Source organism: Notolepis coatsorum (assembly GCF_963971535.1).
Source record: "Notolepis coatsorum genome assembly, chromosome: 7".
Classification (NCBI taxonomy): domain Eukaryota; kingdom Metazoa; phylum Chordata; class Actinopteri; order Aulopiformes; family Paralepididae; genus Notolepis; species Notolepis coatsorum.
The window spans coordinates 147,119,360-147,137,602 of NC_140171.1; the positions used below are offsets into that span (position 1 = coordinate 147,119,360).

The 18,243-nt window shown below is 46.5% G+C and overlaps 1 protein-coding gene across 1 annotated transcript in view; it reads right to left on the bottom strand.

Annotated features, from left to right (window-relative positions):
- The window catches only part of LOC311231801 (voltage-dependent T-type calcium channel subunit alpha-1I-like), a gene marked incomplete at both ends in the record, with an annotated part of 367,238 nt that overhangs the window by 8,182 nt on the left and 340,813 nt on the right, over positions 1 to 18,243 (bottom strand).

Here is an 18,243-nt window from a genome sequence, read left to right on the forward strand (position 1 = left end):
CCTAATTAGTGGTAACAGGTGTGTGGCTCATGGCTCAAAGGAATCAACTCAGTACAGCTAACCTGCCAATGACTTCTCATGGAGTTAACCCTTCATTGCCCCTCTGTGTAGCAGTACTGAATTGATTGACAGCGCCCTCTGTCTTGCAGGTTGTGTCATTGTACTCGGTAGGGATATCCTCTTTCATCCTTAGACCAAGCCCCCTTAGGCCACACCCCCTTAGTGTATCTCTTGAACCGTTTCTCGTAGAGACTTGCGGGTTGTGCCATTGGACTCGGTAGGGATATCCTCTTTCATTGGTCGATGTTGACCACTCCCCCGATCCTTAGACCACGCCCCCTTAGGCCACACGCCCTTAGTGTATCTCTTGAACCGTTTGTCGTAGAGACTTGCGGGTTGTGCCATTGGACTCGGTAGGGATATCCTCTATTCATTGGTCGATGTTGACCACTCCCCCGATCATTAGACCACGCCCCCTTAGGCCACACCCCCTTAGTGTATCTCTTGAACCGTTTATCGTAGTGACTTGCGGGTTGTGCCATTGGACTCAGTAGGGATATCCTCTTTCATTGGTCGATGTTGACCACTCCCCCGATCATTAGACCACGCCCCCTTAGGTCACACTCCCTTAGTGTATCTCTTGAACTGTTTGTCATAGAGACTTGCGGGTGGTGCCATTGGACTCGGTAGGAATATCCTCTTTCATTGGTCGATGTTGACCACTCCCCCGATCCTTAGACCACGCCCCCTTAGGCCACACCCCCTTAGTGTATCTCTTGAACCGTTTGTCATAGAGACTTGCGGGTTGTGCCATTGGACTCGATAGGGATATCCTCTTTCATTGGTCAATGTTGACCACTCCCCCGATCCTTAGACCACGCCCCCTTAGGCCACACCCCCTTCGTGTATCTCTTGAACCGTTTGTCGTCGAGACTTGCGGGTTGTTCCATTGTACTCAGTAGGGATATCCTCTTTCACTGGTCGATGTTGACCACTCCCCTGATCCTTAGACCACACCCCCATTAGGCCACACCCCCGTTGTGTATCTCTTGAACCGTTTGTCATAGAGACTTGCGGGTTGTGCCATTGTACTCAGTACAATAGTGTGTGTAATAGTGTGCTAGTGTAATAGTGTGTAATAGTGTGCTAGTGTAATAGTGTAATAGTGTGTAATAGTGTAATAGTGTAATAGTGTGCTAGTGTGTAATAGTGTAATAGTGTGCTAGTGTAATAGTGTAATAGTGTAATAGTGTGTAATAGTGTAATAGTGTGTAATAGCGTAATAGTGTAATAGTGTAATAGTGTGTAATAGTGTAATAGTGTAATAGTATGTAATAGTATGTAATAGTGTAATAGTGTAATAGTGTGTAATAGTGTAATAGTGTAATAGTGTGTACTAGTGTAATAGTGTCTAATAGTTTAATAGTGTAATAGTTTGTAATAGTGTAATAGTGTAATAGTGTGTAATAGTGTAATAGTGTGTAATAGTGTAATAGTGTAATAGTGTGTAATAGTGTAATAGTGTGTAATAGTGTAATTGTGTAATAGTGTGTAATAGTGTAATAGTGTAATAGTGTGTAATAGTGTAATAGTGTAATAGTGTGTACTAGTGTAATAGTGTGTAATAGTGTAATAGTGTGTACTAGTGTAATAGTGTAATAGTGTGTAATAGTGTAATAGTGTAATAGTGTGTAATAGTGTAATAGTGTGTAATAGTGTAATAGTGTGTAATAATGTAATAGTGTAATAGTGTTATAGTGTGTAATAGTGTAATAGTGTGTAATAGTGTAATAGTGTGCTAGTGTAATTGTTGTGAAGGGCCAGATTAAACCGAATATATATATTTATTTATATATATATATTTAATTGTATTTGTATATTCTCTAATATTCCCTGATATCCCTTGTATATTCCTTGTACAATATGCTTTGAATATCCATTCTAGCCTACTGAACATCCCATAATAGTCTCCATTCTACTATTGGTCGAGACCTTGGTGCCAGGCTGCCATACCCCTCAGACCCAGTTCAAACGTACCGCTCCACATGTACGAACAAGTCCTAGTTCCGCGTAGGAATCTGGCTACCGCACCACTAATGGGACTATTTGTTCATAGTGCGTATATATACTGCGCTACTAAAGTAGGACTTTCTTTTCAGTCCAGTTTCTTACCCTCCAATAGAGTCACAGACGTAAAGCCTCCCTGCGACGCCACGTGTGGGAGTAAGGCCAAGTTCGCCTACCATCGGTATTGAGACATCGTGTATATTAATATTTGAATAGTCATATTTGGCACTATATCGTCGAGTTGGACGTAGTCTATTAAGCTAATAATAGTCTGTTAATATATAGTGCTTCGTGCGGTGAGAATACTACCGTAGTCAGTACCCCATCGTTTCGGGCAGAGAACTGGCTGCTTACCCAGGGTGGTTGACCCCATGTGAAGCTGCACCCGAGGAGCCCCAGAGCCGACGAGCGAGTGGACCTGTATACCGGATTATTCTACCGACGACAGCCCGCCTTCCCAGGCACGGATTATGCTTTGTATACTTTGATTATTCCATGGATAAAGACCCCCGACACTGCCGTGTGTTGGAACCCCCCCCCTGGAGAGGACGCAAGGTGAGGAGACGCTCTGCAAGACGAGGTCGCTTCACGTCTCTCCCCCGTGGACCGGAGAGAGCCGGCCCACAAAGAGTCCACCTGCTTTCATCTGTGGTCCAAGGATCGCCGGCGCATTGAACGGCACTACAGTGGGTTCACCTGGGATACCCTTGGCCGGACGAGGCAGCCGGATTCTACCCCCCCCCCCCTCCTACTCCTGTCGGCTTACAAGCGACCGGATTAACCCCCCTAGTGTATCCAGCCTATAATCATTAAAGTATCATTGCTGTTATTCCTTAACTATTCCAGGTCGTATATTTACCACCTGCGCCATCAGAGATTGGACATTCTCTATTGATATACCGACGAATACTCTTTGCCATAAAAGTGCATACTATTTCAATTCATAAATGTAATTAAGTGATTACGTGCTTGCTCTACACACCATTGCTGTGTAGTAATAAACGCATACTTCGACTTCGTACATTTGTGTTGGATCCGTTTCATCTACGTGAGAGTGTTTATGATAATATATTTATGCCGTGTACTGGGTGGCCGAATATTAAGTACAAAGGTAGTGGTAGTAAGTATCATATCTAGTAATACAGTCAGGGAATTGTACCCCTCAGTTACAATTGGTCCTTCGAGCCGGAGGGTAATTAGTGTAATATTAATATAGTGTTATTAATATTGAAATGGCCTATGATGAACACTCCACGAAACGATCCTCCTAACCAACGCCCGCAGCGCGAACGACGGCTCCCTCAGTACTTAGAGGCCTACGCTGTCAGTCAACAACCTAGTCTTCTACTAACAGTAAACGCGGTAAAACTAGAAAGTAAAAGTATGTCTAACCCCAACGCCCAGACTACCCCGACCATAGAGGCCCCTACGGGCTCTAATGTAACTGACCAAGTTCACGGTGGGGACCAGTGGGAACCAGACATGACTTCACACCCCGCCAGTACTGAAGAAGTAGTCCCCGATGAGTCCCGGGAGGAATACAACGCTACCGAGAGAGAACTCGGCACGGAAGAAGACAGGGAGAGCACCGTGGAGATAGAGCTCCAAGGCTCCGCAAGGAGTACCCCGAGGGAAGGCTCCCCTATACAACCGCCTTCTCCCAGCGAGTCAGAGAGGACCCTACAGCAGGCCTTCCTCATCAGCCTGAACGCCGCTGCTGAACGCGACCGACTGCAGATCCAGCAGCGAAGCGAACACGAGCAGATACGTCTAGAAATAAGACGCATTCAGATGGAAGAGAATGTGGCCCGAGAACGAGCCGGTGCTCAACGGGACGCAGCGCGCGACAGACAGCAGTCGCAACTAATAGAACAGCTGATCAGACGGACAACACCCTCTCCCTCCGCCAGAGGCTCCAGGAACTCGTCTAGACACACCTCCAGGGCGGCATCCCCTAGCCGAGTAAACAACCCTGAACTTGACCAACAGACGAGGTCTATACCCCCCACAGACCACCTCCCCCCACCGGTCCAAGCGAGACCTAGCAACCGGGAAGGAGCAGCATATCCTGTGGAGAGGCTAAACCAGAGACTACAAGCACTGGATGACCTAACTGAAGACGAAGAGGAAGAGGAGGAGAACCACGCCCGAAGACAGCACAGTACTCTACCGGACCAGGAGGTCCGGTACAGCCCAGGCTATACCCCCGCGGAGCTGCGCTACAGACCCCCGACTCTATACACGGGTGAGCACGACGCACGACCCGCACCGAGGAACAGCACCTGGACAAGCGGGCCATGGTACACTGCCGGTACCAGCCCATACCAAGGAGCGGGAGGAGACTCGCCTAGGAGGCCTCTCCCCCAACGCTCGCCGATGTATCCACAGTCAGCGTCATACATTGGCACGCCTATGGTACCCGACTTCACCCAAGAGAACCGGGCCCAGTATACAGAACTCCGCATGTGTCTGGAGACCATGTTGGTGGATGTATTGGATGAACGCCACAAATACGCCATCCTACTGAAGCACTTAAAGGTGCCCCGCGCACATAATATAGCGCTCGCCTACGCGACTTCCACCACCCCATACACAGCAGCGCTGGTAGCATTGGACCAGAGGTATGGGCGCATATGGGATTACGTGATCCAGGAGATCCGACACATCGACCGCTTACCCCCAGCAATAGACAATCGAGCACTGGACGACCTGTCCATCAGAGTGCAGTCCCTGGTAGGGATGTTGGGAGCGCAAAGAGAGAAGGGGAGGCATGAACTTTACGCCAACTCAAATGTGGAAAGGATTCTGGAGAAGCTGCCGCCCGCTCGTCAGGAGTGCTTTAGGCGGCAGAGGGACCACAGAGACCCGAATGGCCCCGAACCGAACCTCCTCGATCTAGCAGACTTCCTGGCGAGAGAAGTCAGCAGCCTACGGCTAGATACATTCGGACGGAGCACCCCTGGCTCCAGAGAAGGAACCAGACGACTAAATGATGGAAGAAGATCGGTGACTGTGATGCACCAATCGGAGTCAGTACCGAGCAGCAGGAGCCACAGTACCCCCTCCAGAACGGAGAAGTGGAAGATAGTGTGCCCCTACTGTGAGAAAGAACACTGGCTAGCGCAATGTGACTCCTTCCCCAAGCTGAACGCGGAGGAAGCAGGTCAATGGATAAAGTCCAACAAGTGCTGTTTTCGCTGTGCGCGCTCACACATGGCAGCCGAATGCCGCTTAAAGAAAAGGTGCACCAAGTGCGATGGAGCCCATCTGGACATACTTCACGACAGTAACAGACGGCGCCCTTCACCTGCACCATCCAGCCGCAAAGCGAGCGTCATGTACATCGATCCCGCCAGCAGCAGTGGAGCCCGAGTACTCCTAAAAGTAGTGCGTGTGACACTAAGCTACCAGAATAAAGTCCTGGACACTTACGCCGTCCTCGATGACGGGTCAGAGAAGACCCTGCTGCTCGCCTCCGCTGCGGCCCAGCTAGGGCTGCGGGGAAGAGAAACCCAAATGACAATTCGGACAATAAGACGAGATTTGAAGACGATAAAGGGCGAGAATGTCTCATTCTCTATCGCAGCAAGCGGCCAGCCTGAGCGACGGTACCAGATTACAGACGCTTTCACCAGCCAAGAAATAGGACTGTCGCGGTACACATACCCCGTCGCCAAGCTGATGGAGAAATATGCACATCTGCGCAAGTTACCGATCCCGCTCATAGACAATGCTATGCCGACCCTGTTGATAGGCTCCGACCATGCAGACCTCATTGTCCCGATAGACCGGGTTCATACCGGACCCCGAGGCTGTCCTGCAGCAGTCGAGACCCATTTGGGATGGACTCTCCAAGGCCCGCTCGCCAAATCTCTCAACCGAAGTACAGCCACTAGATGTCTCCACTCCCGAGTCACAGAGGGAGAAACCGCACTCCTGCAACACGTAGAGCGGCTATGGACCTTGGAACAAATGCCCTTTAAGAACGGAAAGAAAGACATTCGCTCTAAAGATGACATTTACGCCATTCACCTCCTCGAGACAGGGACCAAGAGAGTCCCGGTCAACGGCGTGTTGAGATACGCCACGCCACTCCTGCGGCGAGAAGGAATGCCTACTTTCCACGCCAAGACAGACGCCACAGAACGGTACCTGCTGAACACGGAGCGGCGCTTAGCCAAGAACCCCGCCCAAGAGAGTGTATACCGCGCTGAGATTGAGAAGCTCATCACAGCGGGACACGTCACAAAGATGGACATTAAAGAGGCTGACCAGACCACTGAATCGTGGTACGTGCCCCACCACAAGGTCCATCACAACGGTAAAGACCGCATAGTATTTAACTGCAGCTACCAGATCGGATCCCAAAATCTAAATAAAGAGTTACTGCCCGGTCCCACACTCGGCCCCTCCCTACTCGGCGTTCTACTCCGCTTCCGCCAGGAAAAGGTGGCCATCAGCGGGGACATTAAAGGAATGTTCCTGCAGGTGAGATTAGTAGAGGCGGACAAGCCCCTGTTACGGTTCCTATGGAGAGAGAAGCCAGGAGATGAGCACCCAGCCATCTACCAATGGGAAGTCCTCCCCTTCGGAACGACGTGCAGCCCCTGCTGTGCTACATTCGCACTACAGAAACATGTAGCAGAGGACCCAGCAGCGGACGAAGAGGTCCGACACAGCGTAAAGAACAGCTTCTACGTAGACAACTGTCTACAAAGCCTTTCAACCCAAGAAGAAGCCGAGGCTCTCCTGATTAAACTCCGCGCCTCATTGATCAAAGGCGGCTTTGATCTCAGGCAGTGGGCCAGCAGCGATCCGCAAGTACTGCGCAGCCTCTCCTCCGAGGACAAGGCAGCCAGCAGCGAGACCTGGATGGCTACAATCCCGGGAGAAGCCCAGGAGATGACCCTGGGATTGGTGTGGCGATTCAAAACAGATTCGCTTCACTACAGACACAAGCCCCTGACTACGGAGCAGGGAAGGCCGGCGGCGGCGCAACACTCGCCCGACAATATGACCCGCTAGGATGTATTCTACCGTACACCACCAGGGCAAAAATGATTGTACGAGCATTGTGGGACAAGGACCAGGGCTGGGACGACCCCATTCCCGCACACCTTGCATCCACCTGGAGAGAGTGGGAGATGGAGCTCCACTCACTCCCAGGCGTTAATATGCGCCGAAGCTACTTCCCACCCACGGTGAGGCCAGAGACATGTAAAATGGACTTACACGTCTTCAGTGACGCCTCAGAGGTCGCTTACGGATCGGTAGCCTACTTGCGGGCCCAAGACCAGGGGGGAGAGATCTACACAGCATTTGTCCTCGCCCGCTCGAGAATGGCCCCACGCAAGCAACAATCTGTCCCACGTCTAGAGCTCTGCGCAGCCCTAGCCGGAGCGCACCTAGCCACGCTCATCCAACGTGAGCTCACCATACCGGTCTCTAGAACAATCCTGTGGTCAGATTCCACGACGGTACTCGCCTGGATCAAATCGGACTCATGCAAGTACAAAGTCTTCGTGGGAGTCAGAGTCACCGAGATTCAAGACTTAACCGAAGAGTTAACCGGAGAAACAGAGTGGCGCTACGTTGATACAAAACAGAACCCAGCTGACGTCATCACCCGGGGGATGCCCCTGGATGACCTCACCCGTCGCAATGTCTACAGTGACGGCCCCGCATTCCTAAGACTCCCGGAAGGACAGTGGCCCATGCCTATCCCGAGGGAAGCAAGTCCAGAGGAGGTGGAAAATAAGAAGTCTGTGTTCTGTGGATTGAGCACCGTAGCCTCCACCGACCCTAACATAGACGATTGCACGTCCATAGAGAGTGCACAACAAAGAACATTCCTGCGGTACCACCCGGAGTGCAAGTCCCCCGCTGATATGTCAGCAGCTAACTACGAGGAAGCAGAATTGCTTCTACTGCAGCGAGCCCAGAGAGACTCGTTCCCCGATGAATTGGCCTGTCTACAGGGAGGAAAGCCCGTCCCATCCGACAGCAGATTAATTCACCTGGCCCCCGAGAGCGACGCTCATACCCTCATCAGAGTGGGTGGTCGCCTACGCAGAGCCCCCAATCTACCGGATGACATTAAATACCCGATCGTATTGAACAGCCGACACAAGGTCACAGAGCTGATTATAAAGAAATACGATGAGGATGTACATCACGCAGGAGCAGAAAGAGTCTTCGCGGAAATCAGACGTCGTTACTGGATCCTACAAGGAAGAGAGGCGGTACGACGCTTCCAGCGAACATGTCTAGACTGCCGCAAGTGGCGCGCGCAGCCCAGCATACCAAGGATGGCTGACCTTCCTCCATGTCGCCTCCGAATCGGTGACAAGCCATTCCACTCAACGGGTATGGACTGCTTTGGCCCGCTGCACATAAAGAAAGGAAGAGGAACCGAGAAGCGGTGGGGTATTGTATTCAAATGCATGACCACCAGAGCGATACACATCGAGCTTCTCCCGACCATGAGCACAGACTCATTCCTTATGGCCTTCCGAAGATTCACATCACGGAAAGGAAGACCGTCTACCCTATTGTCCGATCATGGGACAAACTTCAAAGGCGGCGAAAGAGAGCTGAGAGAGAGCTTCCAAGCTATGGGCCCAGAACTTAAGACCCACCTCGCTCCAGCACAGGTTGATTTCCAATTCAACCCCCCAAACGCACCCCACTTCGGTGGCACTTGGGAACGAGAAGTGCGCTCCATAAAGACAGCCCTGTACGCAGTACTTGGGGCCCAGACTGTGGCGGAAGAAGTCCTAATGACAGTCCTCACGGAGATTGAGGGAGTACTTAACTCGAAGCCCCTCGGATATGTCTCCAGTGATGTGGCGGATATCGACCCAGTTACCCCCAACACACTCCTGATGGGGCGGCTAGATCCTGCATTACCCCAGACAATGTACCGGCCTGAAGAAGCGAACGGCCGACGAATGTGGAGGTACAGCCAAGTATTAGCCGACAAGTTTTGGAACAGTTTCCTACTGCACTACCTACCGTCTCTACAGACCCGCCAGAAGTGGGTAAAGGAGAGAGACAATTTGACAGAAGGAACAGTCGTCATGATTATTGATCAGGCACTGCCCAGAGCTATGTGGCCGGCCGGCCGCGTAAGCAAAGTGATCACCGGTGCCGACGGCAAGGTCCGAGCAGCTGAAGTGCTCGTCCAGGGTCGCACTTACACCCGTCCCGTGGCGAGGCTCATAGAACTGCCTCGACTCCCAGACACAATCGATGATGACCATGACCCTACAACCCTATGACTTTGTGAAGTTGACTGACCCCTACAGCAAACCCTTATGTGTAAATAGACAACGCGATTAATCTGTCTCTGTTTAACTGATTAGGTCTGGGACCTATTCAGGGGGTGGCTGTTGTGAAGGGCCAGATTAAACCGAATATATATATTTATTTATATATATATATTTAATTGTATTTGTATATTCTCTAATATTCCCTGATATCCCTTGTATATTCCTTGTACAATATGCATTGAATATCCATTCTAGCCTACTGAACATCCCATAATAGTCTCCATTCTACTATTGGTCGAGACCTTGGTGCCAGGCTGCCATACCCCTCAGACCCAGTTCAAACGTACCGCTCCACATGTACGAACAAGTCCTAGTTCCGCGTAGGAATCTGGCTACCGCACCACTAATGGGACTATTTGTTCATAGTGCGTATATATACTGCGCTACTAAAGTAGGACTTTCTTTTCAGTCCAGTTTCTTACCCTCCAATAGAGTCACAGACGTAAAGCCTCCCCGCGACGCCACGTGTGGGAGTAAGGCCAAGTTCGCCTACCATCGGTATTGAGACATCGTGTATATTAATATTTGAATAGTCATATTTGGCACTATATCGTCGAGTTGGACGTAGTCTATTAAGCTAATAATAGTCTGTTAATATATAGTGCTTCGTGCGGTGAGAATACTACCGTAGTCAGTACCCCATCGTTTCGGGCAGAGAACTGGCTGCTTACCCAGGGTGGTTGACCCCATGTGAAGCTGCACCCGAGGAGCCCCAGAGCCGACGAGCGAGTGGACCTGTATACCGGATTATTCTACCGACGACAGCCCGCCTTCCCAGGCACGGATTATGCTTTGTATACTTTGATTATTCCATGGATAAAGACCCCCGACACTGCCGTGTGTTGGAACCCCCCCCCCTGGAGAGGACGCAAGGTGAGGAGACGCTCTGCAAGACGAGGTCGCTTCACGTCTCTCCCCCGTGGACCGGAGAGAGCCGGCCCACAAAGAGTCCACCTGCTTTCATCTGTGGTCCAAGGATCGCCGGCGCATTGAACGGCACTACAGTGGGTTCACCTGGGATACCCTTGGCCGGACGAGGCAGCCGGATTCTACCCCCCCCCCCCTCCTACTCCTGTCGGCTTACAAGCGACCGGATTAACCCCCCTAGTGTATCCAGCCTATAATCATTAAAGTATCATTGCTGTTATTCCTTAACTATTCCAGGTCGTATATTTACCACCTGCGCCATCAGAGATTGGACATTCTCTATTGATATACCGACGAATACTCTTTGCCATAAAAGTGCATACTATTTCAATTCATAAATGTAATTAAGTGATTACGTGCTTGCTCTACACACCATTGCTGTGTAGTAATAAACGCATACTTCGACTTCGTACATTTGTGTTGGATCCGTTTCATCTACGTGAGAGTGTTTATGATAATATATTTATGCCGTGTACTGGGTGGCCGAATATTAAGTACAAAGGTAGTGGTAGTAAGTATCATATCTAGTAATACAGTCAGGGAATTGTACCCCTCAGTTACAGTAATAGTGTAATAGTGTAATAGTGTGTAATAGTGTAATAGTGTGTAATAGTGTAATAGTGTGCTAGTGTAATAGTGTAATAGTGTAATAGTGTGTAATAGTGTGTAATAGTGTGTAATAGTGTAATAGTGTAATAGTGTGTAATAGTGTGTAATAGAGTGTAATAGAGTGTAATAGTGTAATAGTGTAATAGTGTGTAATAGTGTAATAGTGTAATAGTGTGTAATAGTGTAACAGTGTGTAATAGTGTAATAGTGTAATAGTGTGTAATAGTGTAATAGTATGTAATAGTGTAATAGTGTGTAATAGTGTAATAGTGTAATAGTGTGTAATACTGTAATAGTGTGTAATAGTGTGTAATAGTGTGTAATAGTGTGTAATAGTGTAATAGTGTAATAGTGTGTAATAGTGTAATAGTGTAATAGTGTGTAATAGTGTAATAGTGTGTAATAGTGTAATAGTGTAATAGTGTGTAATAGTGTAATAGTGTTCTATGCGACTTGCGGGTTGTGTCATTGCACTCAGTAGGGATATCCTCTTTCATTGGTCTATGTTGACCGCTCCCCCGATCCTTAGGTTGCGCCCCCTTTTTGTATCTTTTGAACCATTTGTCATAGAGACTCGCGAGAGACCCTCTCCTGTTTGCCGGCGGTGCACAGGCGTCACCCACACTTTCACAATTTCCCCCGCGCGGAATTGTCTAGTTTATTGTTGGTTTTTATTTGTATTTCTTGACATTGCTTATTGAATACATTGTCAGAGCCAGTGGAGAAACATTCCACTGCTCATCTTGCCCCAGACATCAGACGTGCCAAGTCCGACAGCGATTCATTGCACGGATGTAGGATGAATAAAGCCTTTAAACATGTATCTTATGAGACTGCAAAAACACTCTTCTGACAAATTGGGCAAAATCTGAGCATGTTCCCAGGCAACTTAAAGTTGTTTGAAGATGGAATGGTTGTGCTATACTTGAGGCACACAGCAGAAACAATTTAGTAGCTCTTATACACTTTCTTTGAAGCAAAGCAATTCAGGATTTTCATATACTGTAGGGCATTATAAGCTATTGTCAGGATTTAAAACTTGGAAAGCCCGATCTGTAACGAGATTCAAAAGAAGTAAAGAATGATACACTTTTGAGGGTATTTATTACAAGAAGGTTGAATAAGCATTAAGGTACAATTGAAATCAAGTTGGTACAACCGGCCGGTCGTGTAGAAAAATAAGTGAAGTTGAGTCAGTGGAGTCCAGTCAGTGAAGTCCAGTCAGTGAAGTTCAGTCAGTGGAGTCCAGTCAGTGAATTCCAGTCAGTGTAGTCCAGTCAGTGAAGTCCAGTCAGTGGAGTCCAGTCAGTGAAGTCCAGTCAGTGAAGTCCAGTCAGTGGAGTCCAGTCAGTGAAGTCCAGTCAGTGAAGTCCAGTCAGTGGAGTCCAGTCAGTGGAGTCCAGTCAGTGGAGTCCAGTCAGTGGAGTCCAGTCAGTGGAGTCCAGTCAGTGAAGTCCAGTCCGTCCGTTCCGTCAAGAGCAGTGTCCAGCAGAAGTCTTCACTGGCTCCCCGTGGAACACAGGATTGATTACAAGGTGTCCCTCCTCACTCGCCAGTGCGTACATGGTGGTGCCCCTGCCTATCTCAAGGAACTCCTCACCCCCCAGTCCTCCTCACGTTCCCTCCGCTCCGGCACAGCCTACCTCCTCAAAGCCCCCAGGAATAAGCTGCACACCATGGGCGATCGCGCCTTCTGCTCTGCCGCACCCATACTTTGGAATGCTCTCCCCATCCACCTGAGAGCACCACAGTCCGTCGAGGCTTTTAAAAGGGGCCTAAAAACATTTATTTTTAACAAGGCTTTTGCCTGAATTTTTCTTTTACTTTTCTTTTTACTTCTATTCATTTTATTATAATTTGTATTTTATTTTACTCTTATGTTCTTCCATTTCACTGGTTGTTAGTCTTTTTAAATTGTTTTTATTCATTTGAATTGTTTTATTCATTTAACTTTTTGTCTATATCTCCTGTAGCACTCTGAGATTCTCGCGAATATAAAGTGCGGTACAAATTGAATCTATTATTATTATTATTATTATTATTATTATTATTATTATTATTATTATTATTATTATTATTATTATTATTATTATTATTATTATTATTATTATTATTATTATTATTATTATTATTATTATTATTATTATTATTATTATTATTATTAAGTAAAAGCAGAGAAGTGCCCCTCCTTCCCTGTCAGAGTGTTTTATTAGCGACCCCATAGTCCAGTGTGTATGTGTCTCTGTCCTGAATGCACGTCGTGTGTCTGTGTGTATCGGTCAGCCTGTATGCCCGCGTGCATGAGTGCATTTACGTGCGCATATGTGCGTGCGTCTGTCTTACGATAATGATCTGTGATTGATAGAGAGTGAGGTGCTCAGCCTGCATCTGGCCGGGGCAGTATACAGTCATATATTCAGCGACTTTTGGCATCTTGTGTCAATGAGTTAAATTGATGGTTAGCTTTGTGGAGGTGCCATTGATAACGATCTGTGATGTGGCCATCTGGCTAGCTTGTTGTGGCATTTGGTGTAAACACATTTGGTGTAATGTATTTGAATTATAATCCTCACCTGGGTTAAGTGGCACTAGAATGTCCAAGAGAGAGAGAGAGGGAGAGAGGCGAGGGAGCGGGAAAGGGAGAGGGAGAGAGGTTTGGGGCCTTGTGTGTGTGAGTGTGTCAGAAGGTCAGAGTGTGTGTATCTGTATCTGGGCATGGGGAGAGGAAAAGAGAGATCCCTTTGTGTGAGGAATGTCTCTGCTCTATTTATGTCATATTTCATCACTATTGTGTATGTTAATCATACCTCTACTGTATTTAATTTATTAATGTATTTATTTATCGTTTCCCGGGGGGACAATACAGATGAATCAATTGGCACAATTGGCAGATGTCATAAAAAATGCGGGGGCACACTCTCGGGCAGACGGGGTCAAGCCCGGCCTCCACCCGAGAGTCGACTCTGCTACCAACACACCGGAGAACCAACCACCTCCCTATGTTTAGTTTAACAGGAGGCGGTTGTTCCCTTAACCCACCAATAAAACCTAGAAACATAACTGCGCGTATACACAGGCTATACAAGCAGTACAAGTGTTTCAGTTTTCAACCCAGGCCAACAGGTCGACGAGAACGAGTCCGGACCTGGGCCTGGCGGACCGGGACCTTCACAGGGATGCCTAGAGGGGTTGACAGCAACCACCTCGACAGCCCCCTCCCATCCCTGCCCAGCAGGGGGAGGGAGGAGTGAAACAAATGGAGAAGGACCAGGCCCCCTAACACAGCGCAAGGTACAACACAATATGGACCAAGCACGTCACTGTTATGGGCAAGTCGTTGTGGCATACATATGACACACACATCCACGACATCAATCCCCGCAAAGCCCAGACCGACCCGGCATTTTCCCCCCGGAAAAGCACAAAGTCCTTCGGGGTACCAGAACAGCAGATCTGCGCCCCGGCGGACAACGGGTTAACTGACCTGGTCCGGCGCGACTAGAACCAGTCCTGCATCCTAGTCACGCTGCCATCCCCAGTCCTAAGAGGGGGGTAGGTACGCGTGTCGATCTAAAACATAACGTGGTTCCACATTGGAAGCACCCAGGGCCAGCGCTATATGCACGTCAAGAACCCGAAACACATCAATGGTGAATTCTAATAAGAAACACCAGACAACGTTCCCTCCATGCTGTCTGGGACAAGCAGCAGGAAGCCGGTCAATAAGACACAGACACGGGCCTTATATGGCGCGACTGAGGGCAACCCCGTCAATTCTGCTCCTCACATAAGAGGAGAAGACAGAAGTTCCCCCAGAGAGACCTCCACGTGAGTACAATTGAAAAAGATACATGCAATAATAATTGGGCCAAGTGACCAACGGCCCAATACATACTGTAATAGAGAGCAGAGCAGAAAACGAACAGTTTTTGAATGCATCGCATCATCCAACTTTGAAAAAGACAGCGGTCTGCGCCCAGTGACGTATCCCATGGCCGGGGGGAAATCCTGTGACCCACCCATCCTAACATGGAGTGGAACCAGAGAACCCCCCCTTCCCCCTCCCTGTGACGCGCTGCCCCTCAGCCAACAGGGAAAACTGACTGGCAGGAGGTCCCACCTCCCGGCCAATCAGTAAAGGGGGGGGAAGGATTTATCAGCCCATCCCTTATGACCCCTCACCCCTGATACGATGCAACGACAAAGCAGAGCCATGACACCAGTCATAGCGTGCTACATGAAAGCGCATTATACCTGTTAGGGTAACAGCTTCACATTCTGCATGCGAGCCACAGACGATAACCTCGTCTGTGCAAAAACTGGCTTTATACATGGCTTCAGGCTCATGTGCGAACTTGCCACCTGAATTTTTACACCTTTACCCTAAAGTAAGAAAAGCACAGACCCTCTATCACAATAAAAAGGGGCAAAATTCACTCTCACTACTGCAAGAGGAACGCCGTTTTTTATGATGAGAGAAGACATAAGTCCTCAATCAAGTGCTGGTCACAGGCCTTGCTAAGTCTACATGACAGCGACCAAAGAATTTTCAGAGAAATTGCCTTTCTCTAAGCAAGAGCACAACCCCAGCAGAAGCTGAGGGATTTACACCGTATCCCCAAAAATATAGTGAATCAACACACATTTTGTAAACAAAATCATATTTGAGGGGAGGGGGGGGGGGGGGGGGGGGCAGAAGCAAACCGGGGAATAATTTCACCCACCCCTCACCACCTTACCCCTGATACGATGCCAAATGTGTATAGTAAAAGCTTTACATCATGCACGCCAGCCACAGCCGAAAACCTTGTTTGAAAACAGGTTTCCCACAGCTCTGCTTATGTGTGAAAAAAACTTGCCACTTGTTATTTTCATCATTACCCTCAAGTAAAGAATATCAAGCTAAGAGAGGGACTCAGCCCTCGATCATATGCCACTATGCACAGCATTGTAGGTTAACCCAGCCAGTTGTGGGCTCAGCCATGTTGTCTAAACATTACATGAAGACACACAACTTCTCATCATACAACAAAAACCCAGTTCATTTTTACTGACGTAAAAAACAACGCTGTTCTTAGGTAGAGAGAAGACATAAGCCTTGGCCGAGGCTAACCTAAGTTATACAAAGCGACCAAGACAATTTTCACACCACACGTCGTATCTCCAAATGTAGTGAAGTAACTTGTTAAACAAAAACATCATTATTAACAAAAAACATTCGGGAGGGGGAGGAAGGAAGAGTGGGGTAATGTCCAACGAACGGAGGACGAAAGGCCGTAACACAGGTTGGTCCACCACGTTGACGAAGGCCTCTCGCTGGCAAGGCCAGAAGAAGCAATGGCCAGAGCCTCGCTCCGGGTGACGCCCCCCTCCTTCAGTCATAGTCAGAGTGCCAGGGGCCGCTATTCTCACGGCTAGCGCCAATGGTTGTAGCACAAGCTAAACAGCTAACTCTAGGCTAACTGATAGCATCAAGCTAACGTTTCTACCCGAGCGCAGCCGGCAGCTAACGTCGTAGCTAAACAGCTAACTGGCTAACAGTTAGCTCATACCGGCTATCGCTAGCCACTAGCTAACGCAGAAGCAAGCTAAGCTACTACTGAAAGCTGTACAACGTGAGAAAAGCAATACAGGCCAACACTTCAGACAGCCGCTGTCTTTTCCTCTTCTTATCCGAAGAAAAAAGAGAAAAAGGCAACACACGCCCCTCTTCAGAACGATGTTTACCAGACACAGCGGTGTCGGCATCAAGCCCCTCGTTGTACGCTAGCTGCAGCCGACCTGAGCTTAGGGATATTCTCATAACGAACACCAAGCTCACCTCCCTCGCGCCGGGTCTTTTTCATCTTTAAAAGCGGGGCCAAAGACCCGGGGAATTGAACCGCAGATTCGGAATCACGGTCCCAGGAAAACAAAGCTACGACTTTACTGAGGAGGAGCTAATGTTATCGTGGGGCATCAGACTAGAACCCCCTCCACGCCGCTAAGGGGCAGCAAAAAGGATTCTAGCCCGGAGCCGACCTTCGTAAGCTGTGCAGTTATTATTATTATTATTATTATTATTATTATTATTATTATTATTATTATTATTATTATTATTATTATTATTATTATTATTATTATTATTATTATTATTATTATTATTATTATTATTATTGTTATTATTGTTATTATTATTATTATTATTATTATTATTATTATTATTATTATTATTATTATTATTATTATTATTATTATTATTATTATTATTATTATTATTATTATTATTATTATTATTATTATTATTATTATTATTATTATTATTATTAAATTAATAATTAATTAATTAATAAGAACTTGTCTCCTTCACTATAATCTATAATCAGATATAGGCCAGGGCTTTACAACTTAATAAAGAATATATATTAAATGGGATAGGAACTAAATTAAATGTACCATATACAATGAAATAATATTATAATCATATTGGGCTATATTCCATTTATATCCCATTTAATTGTATTCAATCTCTTTATTAAGTTGTAAAGCCCTGGCCTATATTTGATTTCATAATTAGATTATATTCTAGTGAAGGTTATTATTAATTAATTATTAATTTTATAATAATAATAATAATAATAATAATAATAATAATAATAATAATAATAATAATAATAATAATAATAATAATAATAATAATAATAATAATAATAATAATAATAATAATAATAATAATAATAATAATAATAATAATAATAATAATAATAATAATAATAATAATAACAATAATAATAACAACAACAACAACAACAACAACAACAACAACAACAACAACAACAACAACAACAACAACAACAACAACAACAATAATAATAATAATAATAATAATAATAATAATAATAATAATAATAATAATAATAATAATAATAATAATAATAATAATAATAATAATAATAATAATAATAATAACTTGGTTTTATATAGCGCCTTTCATAAAACCTAAGGTCGCTTATATAGGGAAGAAATAACAAACAGACTGTAGCTAAGCTAAGCTAAGGGGCTACACAACCCTGACTGTATTTAAATAATGAGCTTGGCAAATACTAAATGATATATTAACCAATATATGTGTAACATATATAATGTTACATGTGTAACATTAAACTGGGGCTAATAAAATCTACATGCAACCAGTCGGGTAGTGGCTGGATAGAGGGGGCCTCGTACGGAAGGTTCCTATAGTCCAAAACGCTGGTCTTCCGTGTTGGAGTATGTCACTGCACTTCTCCTGGCTTTGGCGATATTACGATACCGCTTTTAACTGGTAATT